The sequence below is a fragment of the Elephantulus edwardii genome, unplaced genomic scaffold, assembly GCF_000299155.1.
Source record: "Elephantulus edwardii isolate Elephantulus edwardi_28Jun2011 unplaced genomic scaffold, EleEdw1.0 scaffold00041, whole genome shotgun sequence".
NCBI lineage: Eukaryota > Metazoa > Chordata > Mammalia > Macroscelidea > Macroscelididae > Elephantulus > Elephantulus edwardii.
This window is the reverse complement of record NW_006399791.1, coordinates 18,324,467-18,334,897: the sequence shown is the minus strand read 5'-3', so window position 1 is coordinate 18,334,897 and position 10,431 is coordinate 18,324,467.

Sequence of the window (10,431 nt, the reverse complement as noted above, 5' to 3'; positions counted from 1 at the left end):
ACACACACACACACACATATATACATACACATATATATACATACATATATGCATATACATATACATATGTGTATATATACACATAGATATACATGTTATATATATTTATGATTCACTCAAATGTTTATTTTAGTATATAATTTACAGTGTACAGTTTTTTTTACATTTTAAACAACAAAAACATGTTGGCCTAGTAGATAGAAAGTTATGCTACCAAGCCAAAGGTGGGTGAATTTTTAAAATTTATTATTATTTTCAATGAAAATTTACAGAGACTTTGGATTTCCATTCATTCATTGTTGCACTTTTCTCCCCTCCCAACTCTACCCCCTAGTACACTCTTCTCTTGGAAAAGTAAAAGAAAAATTCATTGTTTTACAATCCCTACCTCCAGCTCTACTCCACTATGCAGCCTTTGCTCTGGACTCTTGTCATGACAAAAACACCAAATCATATATCCCTTTTAAACCGTTTTCTCCCTCATCTGTTTCAATGCAGTATACATTATTGAACCCATCTTACTCAGTCTTACCCCATCCCCAAGGTCAGTGCAGTATTTGTCCTTTTGTGACTGAGATACTTCACTCAGCATAATGTACTCCAGGGTCACCCATTTTTAATAGTATTGCATGAATTCCTTGTTTTTTAATGCAACATAGTATTCCATTGTGTGAATATACCACAGTTTCTCTATCCATTTGTTTGTTGATGGGCACTTAGGTTGTTTCCAACTCCTTGCTATTGTGAACAAAGCCGTAATAAACATGGGTGTGCATATATCTGTTTGGATGTCAGTTATGGTCTCTTTGGGGTATATTCCCAGTAGTGGAATTGCTGGGTCAAATGGTGTCTCTATTTGCAACTTTTTGAGAAAGCGCCATACAGCCTTCCACAGTGGTTGTACCATTTTACACTCTCGCCAACAGTGAATAAGGGTTCAAGTTTCTCTACAACCTCGCCAGCATTTGTTGCTTGCTGTTCTGTTAAATTTTGCTATTCTTACTGGGGTGAGATGATATCTCATAGTTGTTTTAATTTACATCTCTCTTAGAGCTAGGGACTTTGAACATTTCTTCATGTGCTTGTTAGCCATTTGAATGTTTTCTTTGGTGAAGTGTCTGTTCATATCCTGTGCCCATTTTTCTATTGGATTATTTACTTTTATCTTGTTGTGGTGCTCAAGTATTTTGTAAGTTCTGGATATTAGTCCCTTATCTGATATGTCACTACCAAATACTTTTTCCCAGTCTGTCGCTTCTCTTTTTACCCTGTTGGAGAAGTTTTTGAATGTGCATAGGGATTTGAGTCTCAGAAGATCCCATTCATCTATTTTATCTTCTCCTGGTTGTAAGTTTTTCAGGATATTTGGAAGACTATGTTGTGGATTAGGACTTGTAGCGTTCTTCCAAGCTTTTCTTTAATGAAGCTTATAGTTCTTGGTTTTAGTCCTAGGTCCATGATCTACCTTGAGTTGGTTTTCATATGTGGAGTGAGGTGTGGATCTTGCTTGAGTCGTTTGCAGATACTTTTCCAGTTTTGGCAACACCATTTGTTATAAAGGCTGTCATTTCCCCACTTAACTGATTTCATCTCCTTGTCAAAAATCAGTGGACCATAGATAGATGGGCTGATCTCCGGGTTCTCAATTTTATTCCATTGATCTATGTGTCTGTCATTGTACCAGTACCATGCTGTCTTAACCATCACAGCAATGTAGTAGGATTTGAAATCAGGGAGTGAGATACTCTTATCTTTCTTCTATTTTTAAGGAGTGCTTTGCTTATTCGGGGCTTCTTTCCATTCCAAATGAAAGTAGAAATTGCTTTTCCATCTCCTTGAAGAATGGGATAGGTATTTTTATTGGGATTGCATTAAACATATAAATTGCCTTTGGTAGTATTGCCATTTTCAGAATATTGAACCTTCTTATCCATGAGTAAAGGATATTCTTCCACTTCGCCAGGTCTCTTTTTGTTTCTTGTAGTAATATTTTGTAATTTTCTTTGAACAGATTCCTTATGCTCCTGGTTTTTCTTTTGGGGTCTAGTCTATATGGTGTTCACTGAGCTTCTTGAATATGTATTCACTTGTTCTTCATTATGCCTGGGAAGCTTGCCTCTAGTAATTCTTCCACAACTTTTTCAGTGCCTTTACTTGCTTCTTCCTTTTCTGGGATTCCAATGATGTACATGTTAGTTCTCTTGATGGTGCCCCACATCATTCTTAGGTTTTCTTCTTTTTCTTTCCTTTTTGAGTCTGCTTTTTGCTTTAGCAGATCAGTGGTGACACTTCTGTCTTCAATTTCACTGGTTCTGTGTTCCATCTCTTCACCTCTGCTCATGTGTCCCTCCATCATGTTGACAACCTCTGAAACATTGGACTTTATATTTTGGATAGTGGGTTCTTGTTTTTCCAGTGCCGCTAATGCCTCGTTTGTTTTCTCTGCATTGTTCTGCATTGTTTTTTTAGCTCCTCCTGGTTTTTGCTTGTAGTATCCTCTAATTCGTCAAGTTTGTCTTTCATCCATTGAATATATTCAATTACTCTTCTTTCAAATTCTGTGTCAGAAAGTTCCATCAGACTTTCTGCCTTCAGGAAATCTAGTGATACTGTGTCACCCTTTGGGGGCGATATCTTGCTTTGCTCTAGTGTATCGTGTGGTATAGCTCGCTTTCTTTGAGACATTGATATTTTCTTGATCTGAAAACAATGCTCTAGAGATCAGTTGGGCAGCTACCCCACTTGTGTGTTTCTCTGAACTTCTGACTTCAGGGAAATGTCATTCAGAGCCTGTGAGAGCAACCTCTTGTTGATAAGATAGGTCAAGGTGCTCCCGATTAAAGGCAAGTTGATTTCCCAGATGTGTAGGCACGGGTGTGGAGCCAAATGGGGTGAGGCAGGCACAGGTTCTGGGTGATTGCAAGAGCAGGTCAAATGCTTGGGGGACCTCACTCGAACCTCAGCTGTCTGGGTGTGCTCATGATTGAGGTCCCCACTCAAATTCCCACTGTCCATTTCCCATGCAGTGATTTTCACTCCGTGGTCCCTGCCCAGTGGCACTTAAACAGGTGCCCTCAAGCAGCAGCCACTACCCAAGCAGGGTCCTGGATCCAACGGGACCTGAAAAGTCAAAGTCAAATTCCTACTGACCCACTAGCCTCTGTCTGGTCTGCAGAGTCCACAAAAGTTCAGACAGATTACCAGTGGCTGGCTTGTTCCTGGGCAGTCAGCCTGGCCCAAGAGAGCTCAGCCAAATTTCCTACCAGAGGGCACACCCTTGGGTGCTCTCCCAGGTAATCGGCAGTACCCCAGAAAACCCAGTCAGGATCCTACTGGCCTTTCTCCTGCCAGATTAGTTTCACTGCAGCTTGGCTGGTGGCTTTGGGTGATGGCTGGATCCGTGGTGTCTTTGTGTTCCTGCAGCTTCAAAAGGAACTTCTGCAACAGATGTTCTGATTCGAAATCCTACTCTACACAGCTTTTTGGGTTGGTTGGTCTCTGTGCAGCATGAAGGACTCCCTAGTGGTCCTTAGGCACCACTGGGGTCACAGGGCTGTGGCGGGGGCAGAGGCGCATGGTTGTGGAGCTGCCACAAGAGACGGGGGATGGGGAAGAAGCACAGGGCTGGTGAGTCACAGGGGCTCTGGGCTCAGACACTACCACTGGAGGCAGGGGGATGGGTTTGGGTGCCACTGGGGGTTTATGTGGAATCAGGGTGCATGGTGGGGTCATTCGGTGGGGTCATTCGGTGGTGGGCCGTCACTCCTCTGGGGTCACCCGGTGGCTGGGGGCAGTTGCTCCTTGGGGTCACGCAGCAGGCAGCAGCAGTTACACCTCCAGGATCTCTTGATCCAGAGTCACACGGTGGCAGGCGGTTGCTCCCTACTTGTACCTGGTGGGTGGATTTCACAGTGGTTTGGCTGGTGTCTTTTGGCTGGGACTCTGCTGTCCTGTGTGTGGTTCAAATTCCAGCTCTCCAGCTGCGCGGAGATTCCACACTTAAAGCAAGTGAGTGAGAGCTTCCTCTCTACTCCCTTGCCTATCTGTGGCTCTCGTCTGTGACACTGTCTACTGAAGTGGCCCAGCTTTCCACAGTGGAAGCAATTCTGACCTCCTTTATTACCTTTGGGTGGCACTGTATATGAGTAAGACTTCCTTTTCCTGACACAGGCCCTAAACTGGCAGCAATAACTGCCCCAATAATTTTGGCCATTCTCTGGTCTTTTCTCTTCCCTCTAGATCCCAGTTGTTAAAAGAGGGAAAAATTTAAACAAATGTATTACAAATAATTTTGAACTTTATAATCTTTTAAGCTTATGGCTAGAAATATTAAAAATATGATCATTTCCAATCCAGAGATACATGTTCCAATGCATTTCCTATTTTCCATAAATGGTTTTGGTAAGAAGAATGTTGTAAATGTGGATACATTTCCACTATTTTTTTTTGTAAATGTGGATACATTTCCACTATTCCTCCTCCATGCCACAATAGAGTGTTATTAGCATGAGCAGTTTTAAATCCATTGCCATCCTTACACTAACTTCTTTTTATAAAATTTAAATTTGTTATTAATTTCAGTAAAAATTTACAGAGGCTTTGGATTTCCATTCATTCATTGTTGCACATTTGTTCCTTCCCAAGGCTCCCCCCCAGAACACTACCCTCATGGAAAAGTAAAAGGAAAATTCTTTCATTGTTTTACAAACCCTCCCCCAGATCCACTCCACTATGTAGCCATCGCTCTGGACTCCTGTCATGCCAGAAATACCTAATCACATATATCTTTTAAAGAGTTTTCTCCCTCCTCTGTTTTCAGTGCAGTATACATTATTGAACCCATCTTAGTCTCTCCCCAACCCCAAGGTCAGTCCCGTTATACAACAGTGGCACCATGAAATATTTGTCCTTTTGTTCACAATAGCAAGGAGTTGGAAACAACCTAAGTGCCCATCAACAAATGATTGGATTGAGAAGCTGTGGTACATTCACACAATGGAATACTATGCTGCATTGAAAAACAAGAAATTCATGCAATATTATTGAAAATGGTTGACTCTGGAGAACATTATGCTGAATGAAGTATCCCAGTCACAAAAGGACAAGTATTGTGACCTTTTAAAGGTGTAACTCAGAAGTATACACGCTGCCGTGCTGGCCCTGGAGGCTCTTAGGAAAACGGTTGCCATCACCATCCCCACCACTCAATTTCCCTCTAAACCTGGTAGATGCCTTGGAAGAAAGGCCTGGAGATCTCCTTCTGAAAAACTGAACAAAACTCTAGGCATTAAAAACTCAGTGGAGTGCAGTTCACACTCATATGAGACCACCATGAGCTGGAACAGATTCGGAAACCCTGGCTTACCTGTACTGTGTGCTGGGGACTGTGTGTACCCAATTCTCTCTTTGACTTTAAGCCCTGTAAGTAGATATTTTTATTCCTGGAATTGACTCACGGTGCTGTTACCAGTTGCACAGTGGACTCTTGCTTAAGACTCTGTTACCGCTGAATCATATCTCTCCTACTGAGAAGACCTCCAAGCCACTCAATCTCTATAGGAAAATCTAATCTTTACTTAGCCATTTAACACACTCTGAGTTCCATGATGTGATGACATGGGAAATTGTCTTTTGTCCAGGAGCAAATGGGTCAAGGCTGTTTCAGTGATGGGAAAAGGACATGTAGGTTCTGAATCAATGTTGGATAATCTTTTTTTTTCTTTTTTAAAAGTATTAATTTTAATGAAAGTTTACAGAGACATTGAATTTCCATTCATTCATTGTTGCACTCTTCTCCATGCCCAACCCTCCCCTCTCAGTTCGCTCTTTATAACTTTGCCATCATTTGTTGTTTGTGGACATGCTTCTTAACAGCTTTCCAGAAAGTAGTTTCTTTTGAGACCACCGAAGCTGTACTACATCGTAGTGTAGGATTGTCAACATGATGTACAGTCTTGTGTCTAAGCTCGAGGTCCACACTTCTGTCCTGGTCTCCACTCTACCAGAGCTCCCCTGTGGCTCCAGCCCTCCTTGGAGTGCAGAGAATGTGTGCCCCACCGCAGGCCATACCCTAACTCTCCACCATCTCACCTCTGGTGTCTGTGTCATCAAGTCAGAACCAATTCATCTCTGATCCTCCAGAGGGTTTTCAGAGACAGTAAATCTCATGGACGTCCTAGCTTTATCATGTGGAGGTGCTGATGAATTTTCCAGATGCCTTTGGGATTGCAGTATAGCTTCTTACCACCAGGCTACTAGAGCTCCTTTTTGGTGTCTGGGGCTCTGGAAATCAGAGCTGTCCAGGGCTGAGACCAGCTCACCCTCCTGAGGACCACTGGGCACCTACTTCTAGGCCAAAGAGTAGGGAAGTGTGACCATGAGGAAGGTGTCTCGGTGAAGGTGCCCATGGTTCTCAGTGTGCAGGTGCCTGTGATGCAGAGCTGTCCAGGTGGGAACAGGAAGGGAGTGGGTGCAGACTAGGGACCACTCCTCACCACTCCTCCTTCTTGACTTGGCCCCAGCAAGTGTCAGGAACATGACACCCAGCCTGGGCTTCGGTTATGCATTGGGGAACATGTGCTTGGTTTCAGTGTTAGTCCTAATTTCATCAGCATCATTATACATTAGAACCAAGAGGTAACAGAAGAGCGCAGAGGGTCGCGCCCCAGGTGGCCATCACAGCCATGTTCTTTTCACATGCCCTTTTCTCCTTCTCACAGATGTGGCAAGGCCCCAGTGCTCTTCAGGGGTAATCATTTCCTGTATTAAAAGGTTTTGAGGCCATTATGGAGCTGACTAGCTTTCACATAATTTCCCATCATTTGATGTTCTTCCTCTGCTGTTCAAGGAGCTCTAGTTATATGAAACTGAAAGGTCAGTGGTTCGAATCTGTCAGTGACAACTGCAGAAAGATGGGCAGTCTCTTCTCATGAAGATCTGCAGCCTCGGCCACCTGATAGAGGGAATTGTCATCAGTCAGAATTGACTTAAAAACAATGTGACGTCTTGTTTTGGCTTCTGGCCTGTCCAGTCCCCTCACTCCCCACTCCCTCTGTTAAGCGACAGTGTACTTCCCCCCTCTTGCTTTAGTTGGAATCACTGTGCAAGGAAATAATGCCTGGAAATGCTCTGGACTAGCAAGTGAAGAACAACAGAGTGGTGTAAGCACCACATAAAGCAACTAATGGGACGGAATCATCTCCTTTTCATTGTAACTCTCCCCCAGAGGCACACAGCACTGCTTCCAAATCCACTTGCCTTTGCCCCAGACGCCTCATGTTTATGAGGAGGTGCTGAGCTCTAAGCTCCCTGCTTCCAGATCCCTACTCATACCCCTCCTGCTATGACCTTTAGCCAAATGCACTTTTCCACTTCCCCAAAGGGGGACTGTGAGAGTAGGCGCCTGTGTGGTGTGTTGGGGCCTTTAGGGATACTTTAGGGAGTACTAGACAGAGAGATCTGGTGGCCTAGTGTGGTTTGGAAGCTGCACTGAAAACACAAAGGCAAGCAGTTTGAATCCACCAGCTGCTTTTCGGGGAGTAACAAAGGTAGTCTCCTCCTGTGCATTTCACAGCCTCTGAAAAGAACCCATGATGAGTTGTGAGTCGGTTCTGTTCAACAATACATATCAAAAATAGACAGGTCACTCTTGTCTTTATTCCCCCCACCCCCAATCTTGAAAAATGACAGTTGGCCCTTGAGAAACTTGAGTGAGGGTTCAGGGTGCTACTCTCCTGAGCAGTTGGAAACCCACATGTAACTTAAAACTGGCCCTTGAACATCACAGCTTGACTGGCCTGAAGTCACTTTTAAATATGAGTTTCCTGTGGTGTTTACAGTGAGCTCAAGTGGTGTGTCCATTTTGAAATGTGGAGCTTACGGCAGAAGAAATGGGGAAAGAATCAGAGCATGAGTAAATGCACCCAACTCAATTCCTATGTTGTTCAAGGGTCATCTCGATTGAATGGGAAGAAGGCGTGGTTTGGATGGAATTATTGTTGTTGTTAGGTGCCACTGAGTCGAGTATAACTCACAGTGATCCAATGAACAATCAGCCTGAACCTTGCCCTATCCTGTGCCATCCTCACCAGCTCTCAGACTAGCACCCATTGCTGAAGTCAGAGTGTCAATCCATCTTGTTGGGGAGCAGTGTTTTAATCTCTCTTGCTAACACTCCATCTTTCTAAGTAATAGCTCTCCTAGCTATGTGTCCAAAGTGTGAAAAAAACAAAGCCTTGTCATCCTCGCCTCCAGGGAGCATTCCAGCTGCACCTTTTCCAGGACATAACTGTGTTCTTTTGGCAGTCCTTTAACATTCAGTATTCTTCTCCAATATCACAACTCAAAAACAACAGTTCTTCTGTCATCCTTATTCACTGTCCAACTGTGTAGCAGGTGATGGAGAAGACCTGAATCAGGCACACATTAGTCACTGCTTTTCAGTATTTAGAAGAGATCCCTGCCAGTAGACTTGCCCAACACAATGTCTCCTGATTTCCTGACTGCTGGTACCGTGGGTATTGATTTTTGATCATAACACGATGAGGTCATTGACAGCTTCAGTCCTTTCTCCATTTATCATAATGTTGACTGTTGGGCCTGTGGTGGAGATCTTTGTCTTCTTGATGTTGAGATGTAATCCATACCGAAGGCCATAGACCTTGATCTTTTGCATCAAGTTTTTCATATCCTCCATGCTTTCAGTAAGCAAAGTTGTGTCATCAGCATAATGCAGATTGTTGAGTCTTCCTCCAATCTTGATGCCAGACTGTTCAGAAAGTTTGGCTTTGCAAATTATTTGCTTAGCAAACAGCTTGACTAGGTATGGAGGAAAGATACAACCCTGATGCACACGTTTCCTGATTTAAAACCATCCAGTGTTACCTTGCTCTGTTAGTGCACCAGCTTCTTGATCTCGGTATAGATAAAGTGTGAGCACAAGTACGTGTTCTAGGATTTTCATTTTTCTCAATGTGAGAAGATTTGTTATGATTTATTATGATCTATGCAGTTAAATGCTTTTGCATAATACACAAATATACGTTCTTCTGGTATTCTCTGCTTTCAGCCAGGATCCATCTGATATCAGCAATGATACACAGGCTCTTCTAAAACCAGCTTGTATTTCTGATAGTTCCCTGTCCATGCATGTTTCCAGCTGCTTTTGAATGATCTTCAACAATATTTTGCTCGCACGAGATATTAATGGTATTGTTTGAAATTTTTCCCCCGCATTCTGTTGAATAACCTTTCTTGGGAGGAGGCCAGAGACCTAATGATCAAGATTTGTGTGCTCAATGATTAATAGAAAATTGTTGTTTTTGTTGTTCTGTGCCGTCGAGTCGCGTGTGGCTCATAACGACCCAATGTACAACAGCCGTAAATTCTGCTCTGTCCTGTGCCAATCTCACTGTCTCCCATACAGCCACCTGATTACCGAAGTCACTGAATCAATCCACCTCATAGAGGGCCTTCCTTTCCTCGCTGTCCTTCCACCGTACCAAGCATGATGTCTCTCTCCAAGGACTGGAACCTCCTTACATCATGTCCAAAGTATGTCAGACGAAGCCTCAGAATCCTTGCCTCCAAGGAGCCACTGGGTTTAACCCTCTCTAGGATGAACTTGTCTTCTTAACAGCCCATGGTACATTCAATACTCTTCTCCAGCACCACAGCTCAAAGGCATAAATTCTCCTTCTATCCTCCCTAGTCATTGTCCAACTCTCTGATGCATAACAAGTGATTGCAAAGACGATGGCCTGTATCAGATGCACCTTAGTCTCCAGAGAGACACCATTGCTCTTCAGTACTCTTGAGAGGTACCTCATAGCTGACTTTCTCAATGCAATGCCTCTCTTGATTTCATGGCTACTGTTACCAAGAGTGTTGTCTGTAGAGCCAAGTAAACTAAAACTGTTAACTATCTCAATTTCTTTACCATCCATAGTGATGCTGCCGATTGGCCCAGTGGTGAGAATCTTTATTTTCTTGAAGTCTGCAGTCTTTGACCTTCTGCAGCAAGCACTTCAGGTCATCCTCACTTTCAGCAAGCAGGGTTGTGTCATTTGCATAGTGCATGTTCTTGATGATTCTTCCACCAATCCTGATGCCACATTCTTCCTCATACAGCCCAGCATCTCGGATGATCTGTTCTGTATACAGATTGAAAAGGTATGGAGACAAAATACATCCCCGGCGGACCCCTTTCTTCATTTTGAACCATCCAGTGTCTCCCTGCTCTGTTCTGACAACTGCCTCTTGCTCCAAGTATAGGTTTCACATAAGCACAATCAAATGTTCTGGGATTCCCATTGTTCTTAGAGTCAGCCATAGCTTATTGTGATCCACACAGGCAAAAGCCTTTGCATAGTCAATGAAGCACAGATAGACATTCTTCTGGTATTCTCTGTTTTTTGCCAAGATCTAACATTA